Genomic DNA, 16,943 nt, shown 5'->3' with positions numbered 1-16,943 from the left:
CTCTACAGCCATCCTGTCCCTTCCGCCAGCCTTGACTCTCTCTACCTTGGGAAAGTGAGGCTTCTTGTTTTGTTTTTAATTTTATTTATTTATTTTTAGAGATTGGGGAAGACATGGAGGAAGGGAGGGAGAGAAGCATTGATTGGTTGCCTCTCGTACATGCCCCAACCAGGGACTGGGCCTGCAGCCCAGGCGTGTGCCCTGACTGGGGATCGAACTTGTGACCATTCTCTTTGCAGGGGGATGCTCAACCGAGCCTCACCGGTCAGGGCTGTGGTGGTGAGTTTTAAAAGAAATTTTTGATTCCTAATAGGGAAGAAAAGTTGAGAACTCGGCATAACACCATTTGAGTTGTATACTGTCCGCTCCATGGAGATAGCCAGTATATTTGGCAGGTGCAACTGGGAGCAGGGAAATCTCGGCTGAGGTTGGTGCAGAATGGGGAAGAACAACTAATGTTTACTCTGTCTCTGTGTGTGATGTGTTCTGTTAATGGCCATTTGTATCTAAGTGAAATCACCTCTAAGCAGCCCTTTGATGAGGAGATAGGATACTTATTTTCATATTTTCACTGATGAGAAAGCTGAAGTCCAGAGAGCTGCTTTAATTTGCCTGAGGTAGAGACCGTGTTTGAGCCAGGTCTGTCTGGCTTCCCAACTGGTATTCCCCAGATTTCTGGACACGGATCTTTTGTGCCGCCCTCCTCAGCTCTGGTAGTTCTTTCTTCACTTTTCCCATGACCGTTTTAGGCTTTAGTCTGAAGTGTTGAAGAGTTGTTGCAATTGGCCCCCATTTATCTTTGCTGAGAGGTGGTGATTTTATGAGTAAACTTTGAACATTTATAAGCTTAATTTTTGACAGTGATTAATAAAAGATAAAGATGAAACCAGGCTGATGTGAAATCACAAGCATGTGTTGGGATGGGGTCCTCACAAGGCTATTAGTTGTGTAAAACTGAGGGCGGGTCAGCTCCGGGGTGAGATCAGAAGTGAACGACAGGGCGTGCATATACAACATTCACGCGTTTCCAGTTTGCCTTTCCATATCGAGAGCTAGAAACTCATTTTTTTGTGGATTATTTATTGAAAAGAACCCTTGTTTTTTAATCCCTTCAACAAGCATGTTCGTGCACCTGCGTTGTCCAGGCCGCAGTGGTAAGTCCTGGGGATGAAAAGCGGAGCGGCGGGGCAGCCAGTCCCCCAGGTGCGGCCAGCCTGGGGCGGGGAGGGCAGGCCCCGTGGCGGCGGTGAAAGTCTCCAGGCTCCTTGTGGTCTCCAGGGCCCTGCAAATTGCAGAAGGGGTGCTCTGGGTTTCAGTTGGGGGCCACATACTGTGGTGGTTGTTAGGGAAAGAGATATTTTAAAGAAACTGTGATTTCTTTGGAGAGTGTTCAGAATTGCAGAAGCAGAGGTCAAGGGTGGTTTGAGGATGAAAGATCTTCTGGTTTCTTGGTGAGAGAGCTCTTCCACCTACCTGCATGGTCAGGTCGTCTAAGGAAAGAAGTGTCCCGAAAGCCTGACCTGCAAGACAGATCATAGTGGTGAATCCAAAGGTTATATATTTTATATTGCTAAGCATATTTTTGAAGTACTTAAGTCATCCTCCAAACATTTCTGAAGATTACAGTTGACATTAACCTATTTTATTATTGGAAAAAGAAATTAAAGAGGTTACTTCTCACTCAGGGTTTGTTCAGCAAATAATTAGGAAATGGAAAGAGTATATTTAGTATTTAGTTTTCACTCCAGGATGCCTTGTAGCTACATTCTGAACCCTCTAGTTGTTAATTTAATGGAAGGATTGCATTTGTGTGGCCATAAGCTTACATTGTTAGTGATCATGTGCTGTTAGCCCTGTTTAGGAATAAAGGTAGCCTGAGATTTTACTTTTCTGAGAAATTTCCTTCAGGTGATTGCTTGGTCTCTACTAACACTCTAGACATTCAAGAAAGGACCTGGCTGGCCCCTGATGTGCCCCCCCCCCCCCTTATTTTTAAATAGAGAGGGTGCCTGCAGGTGGCCCACCACCCCGACTTCCCTTTCTCTGGGCGGGCTGCCCCTTCATAGCATTGAAGTGAATGTCTTCCGAGAAATGATGGTGTCCCAAGCTATGTAAACCAGGTGCTAATTGACCTTTAGAGAGGAGCAGTTACTATAGAATTATTAGTGGTTCCTGGGTAATTTTATATTACATAATTATTTACATAATACTGTGTTTATCTGTGTAATTGCTTTGTATCAATTATCTGTGCCTCTTAAAATTTTGATTATTTTTCTGTCACTAGAAGTATGGATTTTAGAAGATGACAGCTACACTTTGCATATTTCTAATTGCAAAGCTAATGTCTTATGGTATCCACCGTTTCTGTTCAGCCGCTTTCCACCTCCTCACCTCCCTACTCTGATGAAGAGCAGGAACCCGGGAGACACAGCCTTGCCTGCCTGACATACTTTGTATATTTAAATTTCTCATGTTAGAGGAGAAGGTGATTCATCTGCACTGTGTGCTAATGATTCACCCAGTACTGTGTTAAAGTGCTTTATATATTCAATCTAACTTAGTTCTCATGAATTAGAGGGAGGTGGTATTGTCAGTATCTTAAAATTGAGAAGAGGAAGTTCTAGAATGGGATATCATTTCAGAGTGAATCTCAGAACTTAGTGGGTTCATAGTGCCCTGTTACTGTGCCATTTTGTTCTGTTTTATTCTCAGGGTCTTTTGTGGCTCCATACAAATTTCAGGATTGTTCTATTTCTGTAAAAAGTGCCTTTGGAATTTTGATATAGGTTGTACTGAATCTGAAGATTGCTTTGGGTAGTATGGATGCTTTTAACAAGGTGAATTCTTCTAACCCACAGGCATTTATTTGTTTTTGTCAATTTCTTCCTTTAAAGATTTTATGTATTTATTTTTACAGAGGGGGAAGGGAGGGAGAGAGAGAAACATGGATGTTTGAGAGAGACATTGATCAGTTGCCTCTTGCATGCCCCCAACCAGGGACCTGGCCCCCAACCAGGGACCTGGCCTGCAACCCAGGCATGTGCCATAACCAGGAATTGAACCAGGGACCTTTTGGTTTGCAGAATGCCCCCCAACCCACTGAGCCACACCAGTCAGGGCTTAGTTTTTTTTCTTTAAAACTCAAACCTCATAACCATAGGCTCCCTCTGAATTTAAGAAGCAGATCGAAGCCATTGCAGTGAAATCACATTCACTCTTGTTTACTTCTTTGTATCTGTACCTCCTCCTAGTCCCAGTGGAAGAGGCTGATTCTGCCCCCTGTGCACTGGATCTTCTCCCATTTCCCATCTCCAGAGACTCATGTCTTTAATCATCTCCCTTCTTTCTATGTCCCTTCTTAGACCTCTAGCTTTCTATGCTGCCTCCTTTTAGTGTTTGTGTATTTTACCTAAAAAATGCTCATATAGTGCTTTACTAAGTGGCAGACACTGTTCTAAGCGTGTTACAAATATTAATGCACTTAATTCTCTTCGTAACCCTATGAAATAAATATTGTTATTATCTCCATTTTATACTGAGGCACAGAGAGAGTAGGAGCGTGCCCAGGGTGACGTGACATGTGTTTGGACGCAGTCCTGTTTCTTTCGTGGTAGACACATAACTGGTCCTCCTGCATCATCTACTTCCACTGCAGCTGGCCGTCTCTGTCCCTGCCAGCTCAGAAGTCAGGAGCCATATCTGCTGTCTCTCCTCACCCACCGTCACCTTGATTTGAGCCCTGGAGCTGCCGCCGCCTCTACTTTATAGAAGCTACGCTTAAAGTCCCTACTGTCTGCTCGTGGTGTTTGATGGACACTTTTATCTTCTTTCTGTAGAGTATTTGAACTTGTTGATCACTTCCTTGAAACTTTAATTTGGTGTTTGTTTCTGTCTTGCTGACTGACTCCTCGGCCTGTCCCGTGAGTGTCCCCATTTTTCAGGACTCTGTCCTGTTTATTCTTTTGTCACCCTGAATGTGTTTTCTGGGTGATACCGCTCCCAAGCTTTGCTTTCCTTCTGTTTGTTAGTGACTTGAACAGCCATGTCTTCGGCTCAGCTCTCTCTCTCGAGCTCTTCGCTTTTATATCGTGCTGCTGACTGGATAGGTCCACATAGATTTTCTCGACACCTGTCCCTCACCACATATAAACTCTACTTCTCTTTTGTCCCCTGAGTTTCAGTGAGTGGTTTTACATCTGCTCTGATGCCCAAGCCAGAGTCCTGTCACTTTAGACTCATCCTCCAGCATCCAGTCAGAGCCAAGGGAGACGGAGGGGCATTTCTGCCTGAGTATCTGTCTCTTTCCTGAATTCCGGTGAGAGCCTTCGGACTGGTTTTCTTGGCCCTAGTTTTATACCATCCCCACCTCTCCCACTATGTGGTACACGTTTTAGTAAGGGGCATTCTTTCTAAAATGTACATCTTTCTTAACAGCATTAACTCAAAAATATTTGCATGACTCCTCCATGACTTTAGAATGAAGTCCAAGGCCTTTCATTGTCTGTCCCCCACGTGAGCCACATAGAGGTATTTATTTGCAGACATCCGAGTGGACTCTGCTTCCCTGAGCCGCAGGAGTGGATTTTTAGTCCTCTCTGCTCCCCGCATGCCCAGATTCTCCACCTGCCGGTCTTCTCCTTGTCCTTTAGGTCTCAGCTTAGACAGACTCCTTGGGACCAGCACTGCCTGTCAGTTTCCTGTCTTGATGAAAACTAAAATGAGCTCTGCTGTGCCCATTTTGGTAGCCACTAGCTGTGTGTGGCTGATGAGCATTTGAACATGGCCAGTGCTGTAGAGGAACTGGACTTAATGTCTTGTATAAGTTTAATTAAATTTAAATTGCCATGTGGGGCCAGCGGCTGCTGTACTGGAGATCGCAGGGACTGTTGCTTCCTGGCATTCTGTCCTTACCTTTACCTGCACACTTTCCCCAAGAGCAAGAAAAAGCTGATTGTATTGGAGGGGTCAGAAAACATTCACAGGAACAAACTCAGGAACTCAAAGTCCATTTACATGAAGACATAAGAATATTACAGTGTAGCCCTGGCTGGCATGGCTCAGGGGATTGAGTGCTAGCCTTCGAACCAAAGGGTCTTGTGTTCGATTCCCAGTCAGGGCACATGCCTGGGTTTGCAGGCCAATGTTTCTCTCCCTCTCCTTCTCCCTCCCTTCCCCTCTCTGTAAAAATAAGTAAATAAAGTCTTTAAAAAAATATTACAGTGTAGAAAAATCACTTTATCAGAAAAAGATTTTGATTTATCAAGAACCAGTTACTTTCAGCATACTCTATGGCTACTTCTTTTATACGGGATTTGCATCTGTGATGCTTAAATAGAAGCTATGAACAAAGAGGCTAGGTGAAATTAATTATCAAAATTTACTTCAAACACTTTATTTTTTGTGAATGCCAGATAGCATTATAGTTTTCTATGAAACTTGATGTTGGATTGTTGGCAAATATCAGTGGAACTTAAAATAGGTGAGAGCAGCATGTAGAGATCTTTGAGCTTTGTTAAGGGAAAAGATGTCCAAATATAAGCAATGAGTAGCACTTAATGCATTTCTTTCTTGGGTGTGCGTGTAGGTAGAATGGAAAGGGAAGGGATTGCCGGGGTCTTTGGACCCTCTTGATTGGAAACTGTCCTAGGCCACGCTGGTCTAGGAGGTCCTCTCTGAAGGCTGGAGATGGTCATTGCACAAACAAGGAGTTGTAAAGCCAGGATATCGTTACCAGGATGTGGTTCTCCTGTTCAGTGGCGCAGTGTGAGTAGAGAGATGGAAGAGGCCCGAACCCCTGTCCCACCAGCTTGCCTGTGTGAGCAGAATCCTAGGAAAGCGATGTAGCTTGTCGACTCTGCCATGATTTTGTGGCCAGGAGAGGGTGTGTTAGTAATACACTGAGATGTTATATAATGGCTCATCCCTTACATATTTTTGAGGCACTGGGTCTGTCACTGGGATTACGAAGCGATGGACATAAAAGGCAGGGTCTCCTTCAGTGCACTCACCTATCTGGGTATAGCAGGGGGACATGTAAATGGTTCACAGTGGACGAATATTGAAATATAGTGTGTGTTCACAAGTTCACCTTTCAACAGGACATCATTTACTCAAAGAAAAATATGGGAAAATGAAAAGAATGCTTTCAAAGGTAACAAAATTTTAAATTAATCATACCAAAAAGTTGTAAACGATTCTGACAGTAAAAAAGGTACTAAGTCTGCTAAGTCTGCATGCAACCAATAGAAATCATTTGGATATTGACGACCTAACAAATTTCAAGTACCAAATGGTATTAAAAGACTTTTTTCTTTACCACAATGAGAAAAAAACCATTTCCTCACTGTTTTAGGATTGTAGAGTTTTAGTTGCTAGGGAATCTTGGCAGTTGAAAGTGCAGAGCTCTTGACAAGTGACCAAACGAGGGAGCACAGAGGGCTCGTGAGTATATGTTTGCAGCAGGAACTTCAGAGCACTTTTTGCTCTTTCTAGACATAAAATGCCTTCTGAGGATGTAGTGTAGGCAGTGAAGTGTTCTGTGCAATGGGAGGCACTTTGCTTTACATACAGAATCCTTGAGGCTGTGTTAGAAACTTTGAGATGATGTTTGTCATAGCCACTGGTCTTTAAAGGCAGTAGTAAGCTCTTGCTAGCATAGAGACTTTTATGTATATTCTTCAGAATTGCATATAGGAGAAATTGTGAATATTTTCAAATAAAAAATATTTCAAATGGGCATGAAGTGCAGACTGGGGTATGTTTAGGGTGTAATAGATATGGGGGAGGAAATTTGAAAAACGTGGGTAGGTATAATATGATGTAAATACTATCACTGATGAAACTTAATTATTTAGATTTTCTTATCTGGATCATGATTTTATTAGCAACTGATGTATAGTAGTTGAACTCATTGAAACCATACAAATGGGTAGATGTAGCCGTCTAAGGCCTTAGTAAACTTCGTATTTTAAAGCTAAGTATCTGGCCCTTTCCACATTGTTAGATTAAATCTAGTACAAGCTCAGTTGTGAGGCTTCGTTGTTAGCCTTAAATTACATCGATCATTCCCATTATGCAAAACAAATGTCACACCTGGTGGATGCTCATTTTCTCCCTTTGCCTTTTTCTCATGTTACAAGTCACTTTTTACTTGCTAACTTGAGGTGAACTTCATCTGTCATCAAAATGGACACAATGTATACATTTCTAACTGTATAAGTAGGATCCCTTTTCAAACTGAAGTATAATGTTTATTTGCACGTTAGAAGGATACCCCAATATCAGGAATCTGGTACACTCATGTAAAAAGTACTTACAACTGGCTAGTTGAATGGTATTTATGGGGATTATATACAGCAGGCCACTGCAGTAAGCTTTCAGTGACATTAGAATAGTGTGGCACAGTAAAATTCTAGAAGAGTTTGTTATAGAATGGATTGTAGTTTTTTTTGAGCCAGATTTCAGTTATGCGTTAATTTACTTAGAATAGTATAAAAGATATTTCATAAAGTTAGTTTTCCCCACAGTGCACAGCTGATTGGGGAGGGAAGCTCAGAAGATTTGGGGGTAGTGAGGGGAGGGGCCATTTTAGGGTTGAACTTTGCAGGAAATTATAAAGTTAAACGTACAGAGTTTGTGGATAATAGGTTCGTCTTTTTTTTCATGTTCTAATATAATGAAGATATTTAATTTGGCTAAAAGATAAAACAGGCTTATTTAGCTGCATGAAATTGATAGCTTTGATTAACAGTAGTTATTTTATCATAACAGTTTTTGATAATCATTTTGATTTTCAAATAATGTTGGTTATGGTAGCACTGTAGAACCTACTCACATTAATGATAGTGTAGGTATAGAAAAATGTTTCTAGCTTTGTTGTAAGTCATAATGGTTATGAAGTAGTTAGTAGATGCAAAACTGTGTACTGTAGCTCCTAGCCTTAATTCCACTGGCTTTGTCAAATACTTGTTTGCAATAGAAATTTAATACTGTGGGCACTGAATAAGTTGCATTTTCTTCCCTTTTTTTCCCCTATAGATTTACCTTTTTGAGACCATGTGCCGTTCTCCAAAAACTATCTTCCGGTGACCTCTTCAGCCATTGTGTTTCACTTTTGTATCGCAAGCTTCTCTGATGGAAATGTGGAACTTTATAATTCCTGTGTATTTCTCTTTTGCACAAAATATGGGGTCTTAGAAAAGTGTTAGAGGTTACTGTGTGATCTCTGCCCTTGGTGTCCTGTGACACCTCGCCTGTCTCTGCTCAGGCTTATTCATGATGGATAAGGCTCCTCTCGGCACATGTGCTCTGCTCTAACAGAGACAATAGATTAATTATTTTCAGCTGCGGTGTCGCCCAAGGTCTTCTCTTTCTCTTCCTCTCCCTTTTCCTCTCCCTCTCCCTCTTCCTCTCCCTCTCCCTCTTCCTCTCCCTCTCCCTCTTCCTCTTCCTCTCCCTCTCCTCTCCCTCCCTCTCCTCTCCCTCTTCCTCTCCCTCTCCTCCTCTTCCTCTCCCTCTCCACTTCCTCTCCTCTCCCTCCCCCTCCCCTCCCCTCTCCCTCTCCCCTTCTCAAATGCTGGCAGTATGTGTATCAGAGAAGACTAACTATATACCCTTTCTCTTCCTGTGTTTCAAACCAGGCAGAATTGGGGACAGGTTTAAAACTCCTCTTGTGATAAAAGACAAGATCCCCCCTTTCAGCTTCCCAGAAACTTTTAAAGTGCAGAAGAATGTGGGAAATTGCCGACCGGTTAATCGGTAACAACTGTAGTAAGTGTACAGAAACCATGGTTCTTACCAGAGCATTTGGCTGTGTGTTGCTTTCCAGCCCTTCAGCATGTTGCTCTTTCCTACCTCAGGGGCAGCTTTAGAGGGATTTGGGATTACCAGGTGTCCCTGGACAGAGGTTGGCCTCACAGCTCCTTCCATTCCTCCTTCTGTCCTTCCCTCCTTCTGTCCTATTCTCGCTTTTTGTAGCTTTGACATCACCCAGATGGTGTGTGTGTGTGAAGTCAGTAGGTTGAAATAGGTCTAGAGTGAGTGGGAAAATGTTTTCAAATGGTGATTTTTTTTTATCAAACCAGTGAACATGTGGCATCATTTGCTATTACAGACCAGTCCAGTATTGCTGGCTGAATCTATCCCGGGGTGTTTTATAGTACTTACAACACACTAGCAGTGGCCAGGTTTTGTAAAATGTATAGTCTGCACTGTAAGCATCTTTCAAGTGGGTTGAAATACATTTTTGAAGTTTAATTTTCCGTATTTCAAGTAAATTACACTAAAACGTTTTCATTTACTTACTTTCGGAAATATCTTTACTCCCTTTCCCCCTTAGCTATAATAAAATAAGTTAGGGTAACAATAAAAAGATATAGGATAGATGCACATATCTGACATGGATACGTATTACATGTAGAGATATGTACAGATACGTATATACACGTTTTCCCCTATTTCTCTTCTGCCATATAGTGTTGGGTACTGTCAGTGGTATTAGAATGTGTCCTGGTCTATTGCTGGGACACACTAAACCAAATGGAAGATGACCCTGTGGTGGGACAAGCAGGTCAGCTGTCTGCTGGCCATCTCCTGAGAGCTTTAGTTTTGAAGGAGTTAATTTCAGGGAGTGATATGTCAGTGTTGAATTGCAGGGTATAAAGAGGCTGTTCTCTAAAGGACATTGATTGCCATGATTCTTGTGCTTTTGTGGCACAACTTACATATTGGACAGAATGTGCCTTTTGACCCATTTAGAAAAAAATTAGTGCTGTAGCCATGCACCTTCTATAAACTGTTAGTTGAGTGCTATTTCATTAGTTGCCTTGAAAAAAAACCATACCAGCCCTAGCAGTCTTATGTGGAGGGGAAAACACATCTTTATCTGAAAGGCAGCTCAGAATATTCAGACTCCTCAAAGTTATGTAGAAATAACCGAAAGACTTCTGCAAGAAACCTGTGAAATAGTGTGTTATGTAACATAGCATTAGATATTAATGTTAACTGCATGTTTTTTGTCTTGCAAAAATGATTGGCAAGCAGATGGACGTATCTTTAAAATTAAGCCACTTTTAAGCGTCTACTCCTTGCAAACCATTACAAGTTAAAATTTGTCGCTAAGAGTTCTTCATAATTCTTTGAATAAGGTCAGTATTGTTTCTTTGTCAGTCACGAGTGCCAAGACTATCTGCATTACTTGCTTTGTAATTCTTTTGGATGATTTATGTCTTACTGATTATTTGTTTTTCCATGAATCGAAGAGCATTTGCAGCTGTAGAGGAGCTCCGAGTCTGAGAGCGGGACTCCTGAACTTTAGAATGTGCAGGGATCACTGGGGGCCCTGTTAATAAAATGCAGATTCTAGGTCAGGAGATCTGGGTGGACTCAAGATACTGCATCTCTCACCAGCTCCTTGGGGGTGCCAGTGGTTCCAGGACCCCCTTCAAAAGGCAAGGGAGAGAGGCAGGTGAACAAACAAGAACAACCACGTGTTGGTTTTGTAGCTGTTGCCCCTGGTGTGGTGGAAATCGTAGGGAGGGTTTCAAAATCAGCCTGAGACGGGGAGGGCTGGGGGCTATGAAGCTACTACCCTGGATGGGTGGTAACAAAAGAACTGAGACTGAAAGAGGCCGGACTGTACAGGGCAGAGGGGGATGGCGGGAGGCAAGGGTAAGCAGGCAGGTGTAAGGGGCAAGGCACGTGTGAGGATGTGAATGCATTGTTGGCAGTAAACTTCCAGTGGTCTGACAGACCCAGCCTGGCTAATTGTGAGTGTTTCACATGCAGAGGAAAGGCAACTCGGGGATCTGATTACAAAGTGCCTTCCACCATGCTGGAGCATTTGGACTTGATCCTGAAAGCTATGGCAACTCCGTTAAGGATTTTAATCAGGAGAGAGACATGATGAATGTTGTGGTTTAGAATAGATCATTTAATCAGCTGTGTGAATGCGTTGAGACCAGACTTGAGCAAACCAGTCAGCCCGTGATGCTTTGTCCTTCACTGAACCACAAAGGCCTGACTTCATCAGAGATAATGTGAATTAAGAGGAGGTAGACTTGTGAGGGATGTAGGAGGCAGAATCAGCAGGTTGTTGGGTGGGCTGAATACGCAGGCTATCTGGGGCATTTATTACAGTGGCAGGTTATACTGGACAGGGGCTATATCTGTATTGTTCAACTCTATGTCCAGTGTCTGTGAAATGCTTTATGCAAAGTAGGCACTCGTTAAATATTTTTCAAATGAATGAATGATGGGAAGGATTGAGGGTTATTACATCCTTTGGCTGGGTGGAAGGTGTGGATGGAGATAACTGTTATCAGCTACAGGGAACACTGATGTGTAAAAAGCATAGCATTACTCTATATAATGTCAATTGTCTGCATAGTTTTCCCTATTAAAAATATATATCTTCCATTAGCATCAGCAAAATTGGAGATTACCTACTGATATAAATGCAATTCTTATTCTCCCCTCCCTTTTTTTTCATTTGGTGCTTGGACTAATAGAGATTTTTGAAGGACTTCAGGGTTTTTTTTGTTCTTTCTACATCGTTTTCTTCCAATAAAATAATGAATGAAAATAACGTACAATGCCACTAAGAAAAATAGTGACCTTACTGTAGTTATGTAGAGTTTTAGTTGAAAAAATTAAGCTTGCAAATTACTAAAGGGCAATGATAACATGGCGATTATGAGTGGGAAAGGTTTTGAAATCAACTGTCCCTAAGTGCATGAATTTTGTATGGTTGAGAATTGTACCGAACATAATAAAAATTATTTATTAAGAAATAGAAATATATGTTTGGAGATAATACCGAAAAGACATAATTTATAGGTTGAAAGATATAGTTAATTAATGTAAAGTATGATATGTGGAAAGACTACTGTAAATTTTCATCACGGGATAGGTGTACACCTTTAAGAGAATACTCATCTCTGAGCAAAATATTTTTCATCAAAGAGAATGATGGTTATTATCTAAGAACATTACCGCTAAGAAGGAACGCATAGCTGAGCTGTCCATAGAATGTTCTGTAATGATGGGATTTTCCATATGCACACAGTAGCCACCAGCCCCATGTGGTTGTTGAGCACTTGAAATGTAGCTTGTGCATTTGAGCAACTGAATTTTAAATTTTATTTAGTTTTAATTAAATAGCAACATGTGCCTAGTGGCTGCCATGTAGGACAGTGTAGTCATGGCGGATTGGCACCCCCCAGGCGTACTGATGAGGAAGAAAATGTGGTCTTGGCCAGGGGGTTCAAGGAGGGTATCATCTGGTCCATGAGGCAGATCTGGAGTTGACTTGTGGTGAGCTGATGTTCTGAATTTGGAGGCATTTTCTGATTCTTTATCTGGGTCATTGTTCTTGGATTGATGCTTTCTCCCAGGGCAAGGCTTGGCCTTTTCCTCTCCCTCAGCTGCTGTTGGGGGCCACTGGTGCTCTGCCCACAGCCTTCGTGAACTGGCTGAACAGATGGTCACTTTGAATAGAAACTGAGCAGTACTGGGCCCTTTATCTCCCGTGTTTTTACCTATCAGCTCACAGATCCTGCCCTTCCCTGGGTATGGTTTGTACGCGTGATGACTGAGACTTCTTCATGGCTTGTGCTAAGGGTGGTGATGAGTGTTTTCCCAACTGCTAGACACTCCCTTGGAAATCTGACACACAATTCAGTGGGTCCCAAGCACCATTGTCACTGTTCTGTTCTCTACCCCAGGTTTGTTGGAGGTGGAGGAGAGAAACTGAAAGAGAGCAACTAGAAATGAAGCTATAGAACACCAGTAGTCTTCAGCACCTGAAAGGCAGTCATCCTTTAACTCTGCACTTGCCCAGATGTTAGATAGTTATGAAAAAAGCCTCCTTGCGTGGCATTCTACCATGTAAAAGGTTTTCGTATTCACCTATTTCCTTGCTAGCTCTCTAGGTCACTGTGATACCAAATTAAAACGTGGCTACACTGATTACAGAAATTTTGGGAGGTCAGAAATTCACCTCAAAATATTAATATATAGTTTTACACAACTCATTTCTTTCATCTTGGTGTGTTGTACACCCTTTATTTCCATCTCCCATTATATGCGCTGTTTGCTTGTGTTTTTTTAGATCTGCTTATTTTTTATCCTGCTTATTTCCATTGAAATTAACTAACAGCTTTAATGTAGTGTTAATATGTGCTGATTCCTAAAAGTTGCACAGTGTATAAATAAATTTTTTTGAAAGTAAACTTCTAGTTGCTAGTCTCAGTAATTGTTTTAGTGACTTCTCGGAGTAAAACGGACCTGGCTGTGCCTTTAACATTTCGCCCTCCCTGATCAGCTGCCGTCTCATCTGTGCACTTCTTGCTCGTCTTTGGGGATTGTCTGCCATTAAACAGTTTGTGGGAAGTGTTTACCCTTCTCAGTCTGAAAAAGGGCTTTTTCATCGGTTAAATGAAGAGGGGGTGGGATGAGATGTTCTCCAGAGTGCTTGCCAGCTCCGAGATGTTCACAGTGGGTTTCACGGTGAGTCTCTGCAGTGGTGGTGATTCTCTCAGATGAGTTGTCTCCTTGGGGCCCCTCCTCATCCCCAAACACATGTACCTTCGGATCTTGTTCTGGTTTCAGAACATACTTGCCAGTAGGGTGCTGTATCTTCTGCTGTGTACCTTATAATATTGCACGTAGTTGAAACACTTTGCCATCATAAATTAATGAGATGTTTTGTAAAATGATATCCTAATTTTTATGACATAACCCCCAACTCTTAATTCTTAGGTGAGAGGTTGATTAAAACAGGGGTGTCAAACTCATTTTCACCGGGGGCCACATCAGCCTCGAGGTTGCCTTCAAAGGGCCAAATGTAATTTTAGGACTGTATACATGTAACCACTCCTTAACAGTTGAGTGAGAGCTCGGTGCTACCGCCAGGTAGAAACAAGGTGCCAGGCTGGATAAAAAAATGTGGAGGGCTGGATTCAGCCCGTGAGTGGGCCTTGTGTTTGTCGTCTGTGACCTAGAGAAAAATGTAAGCTCCATGAGAACAAAGGAAGTTTTCATTTAGACACACCTGAGCACCTATACCGGACCTGGATTATAGTAAGTGCTCAGTAAATATGTTCTGAGTCAAAAATGTGATTTGAGATTTTACTTGGTTTTTATTTAACACTGAATCAAACATAAACACAACTTTTATGTTTGATTATTGCCTGGGTAATATTTATTATGCAGGCAATAACTATGAGAATTATTCAGCAACACCTAAAATTTATATCTCTTTCTTCCTTTTAACAATCTATAAAGATGCTGAAGGGGGCCGCCAGCTCCGTGAGTGTGTGCTCGACTTGAAATGTGGGCAGTAGGTGTTGAGTTGTGTGGTGTGGAGGATGTGTTGGGTTTCAGAGACTCGGTGCCAGAAGATGTGAACTGTCTTCTTCATTTTTTAATATTGATTGCATTTTGTAGTGATAATATTTGCATATATTGGGTTAAATAATAACTATTATTAAATTCATTTCACTCCTTTTGGGTTACTTTTTAAATGTAGCTATTAAAATTTTTTAATCACATACGGTTCTGATTTGATGGCTCTTTGAACAGTGCTGCCCTAGACATAGAAATGTAGACATTGAGTGTAGAGAAGGGAGCAACCTTCTGAAAGAAGTTTTAAATGAACATCTGCTAGAAACAAAATTATGTGTTGCAGCTGTGACTTGGGAATGTGGGTATTCAAATGGTCTTGATCAAATTTAAAAAGACCAAAATAAATTAATTAGGTTAGCTCAAATGAGAAATATGAAGTCCAAGTACCAGATGGATTCCTAGCATAGTCACTAGCAGAGTCCTGAGGTCAGAAAAGGGGCATGAAGGCCGTGGTGGGTGACGGCTGTCGGAGCAAGCGGGAGCAGTCAGTCACTGAAGGCAGACTAAACCATAGTTTTGAACTTCTTTGCGCAGAGCTGTCCTGATTGCGGTCACGGTTGTGGGGGGCAGTGTGCTTACTGGATGCCAGGTAATGCTGTTGTTTTCCATGCCACTGGCTAATGGAGTCTCATGGGAGGGGGCAGGGCAGCGGAAACCCAAGAGTCAGGCAGGGTTACTTTCAGCGAGGGCCCTGTTTCGTCCCTTCCCACACCAGCAGGCAGGTTCTCTCCCCACTCTGCTCAATTCCATTGCTTCTTCTCCAGGCGGGCTGTGCCTCTGCCCGGGTCAGCCCCCTGGAGCTGGCTGGGAACCCCATCCAGGCAGTAGCATTTCCTCCCATGACACGGGGTGGACCCTGGAGGACGCGGCTCTTAGCCCGTAAAAACAAGGCCATCAAGGATGTATAAGTAGACATTGCCTTCCTTAAGCTAATTTGAAAGGTTATTTTGGTAAGTGGTTAGTCTGCACGGCTGGTTTAAGCTATTATCAAGTCCATTTCAGTATTTATTTCCTTGAAAGCTAAAATGAGCCTGGAATAAATGAAGACTGACTGCTTAGGCTTTTTAGGAGTAAATTTAATTTATAAGTATTTGTTTTATTTTGCCCTGGAGATTTCTCCTTTTCTTTCTTTTGGATTTTAAAGTAGTTGTGTAGTAAAGCAGCATGTCTATAAATAAATGGCTTTTCTGCTCATCTTACTTTCACCCACCTGACCTGTTTTTGGAGAAAGTACATAAGAAAATTCATAGCAGTTAGTGGCAGAGTGAGGAGACCTTTGACTTCAGCTGACAGCTGTCACCTGAAAACTACAGACCCAGAGACCCCCTCAGGTGTTCTGTCTGTAGTTCTGACAGCGAACAGGAATGTTGTTTACATTTTCTGTAAGCAGAATTCTTCCCTTGTTAGGAATGTGTTAGAATAGGGCAGCAGAAACTGATTTTTTTTATCTGTCTTATTGGTGAGTTCTCAGCAGTACCGGGTGGCCCATTGTTCATCCCTGTGCCCGTAGAGGAGTGTGTCAGTGGAATTTATGACCGAGTCTGTTTAGAACATCACTTTGGAAATTCTCCCATAGACATTGTTTTTTCAAGTTGGGCAGTATCACACAATGCTTAATGTGCTTCTGAAAGAGGAAAAAAATGAGTTAAATTCCATAGATGTTTAAGATTTCAGACATTTTTCCTACGTGAATTAGTTCTTTATTAGGTTGTTCATTTAATTAGCATTCAACAAAAATACTTTCCTGTTTTGCTTGTTGAAACATTCTTTAAATTGGTTATTTTAACTGGACACAAAATGTGTTCGGAGCTGTTTGAATAAACTGCGGGAGGGCGGATAGCGTATAACGACGCGTGCTGTAAGCACAGCAGGCTCTCGGATGTGCCTGCACACCTTCCCCACACCTGGGCGTGCCCTGCCTTACCCCAAAGGTTAGGGCAAGGGTCAGGGCTGCATAGATATATCTACATATTTTTTGTATGGATACTTTGAACTTCGTTCTCTTAAAAGAATTTTCAGTTCTGACCAGTTTGGGGCGAAGTTTTCTGTTTCTGTTGATGAGAACGGTTATAGAAACTGCCCATCCAGCCAGGGTCTGTCCGAATGGTCACTCGGGCCCCTGGTTTACCCAGAGCCCAGAGCCTCTGGGTGAGTAATGACTCTGGGCTTGGACTTCCCCTGCCGGCAGTGCAGACCGGGAAGGTGGTGGGCCCAGAGCCACCAGTGAAATCAGTCCTCCTGGAGGACGAAAGAAAGCTCTTCTCCTGGTCCTTTCTCAGTCTTGTATATTCCTGCCATTAAACTCAATGAAATTATGAATTTATCATACTCTAAAACTTGCTTTCCAACATCATTATGGATGCATTTTCATTCGATGCCTCCATAGCTGTTACATAGTTGTAGGTGGGCTGCAAATATCTAATTTGCACTAAATGACTGATTTTGGTATTTGTATAATCCTGTAGTCAATTTAACTAAGTTGGGCTTTTTGCAGCCCTCGGAGCTGCGGCTGCTCATCTGATTACACTGCTCAGGGGAAT

The 16,943-nt window shown here is 42.2% G+C and overlaps 1 protein-coding gene across 5 annotated transcripts in view; it reads left to right on the top strand.

Moving 5' to 3' along the window:
• The window catches only part of CHD7 (chromodomain helicase DNA binding protein 7), a 198,298-nt gene that overhangs the window by 47,532 nt on the left and 133,823 nt on the right, over positions 1–16,943 (top strand). The gene's annotated exons all lie outside the window — the stretch shown is intronic.

This window comes from Artibeus jamaicensis, unplaced genomic scaffold, assembly GCF_021234435.1.
Source record: "Artibeus jamaicensis isolate MK-2021 breed Jamaican fruit bat unplaced genomic scaffold, CSHL_Jam_final scaffold_916, whole genome shotgun sequence".
NCBI classification, from domain to species: Eukaryota; Metazoa; Chordata; class Mammalia; order Chiroptera; family Phyllostomidae; genus Artibeus; species Artibeus jamaicensis.
This window is presented reverse-complemented; position numbering and strand designations above follow the sequence as displayed.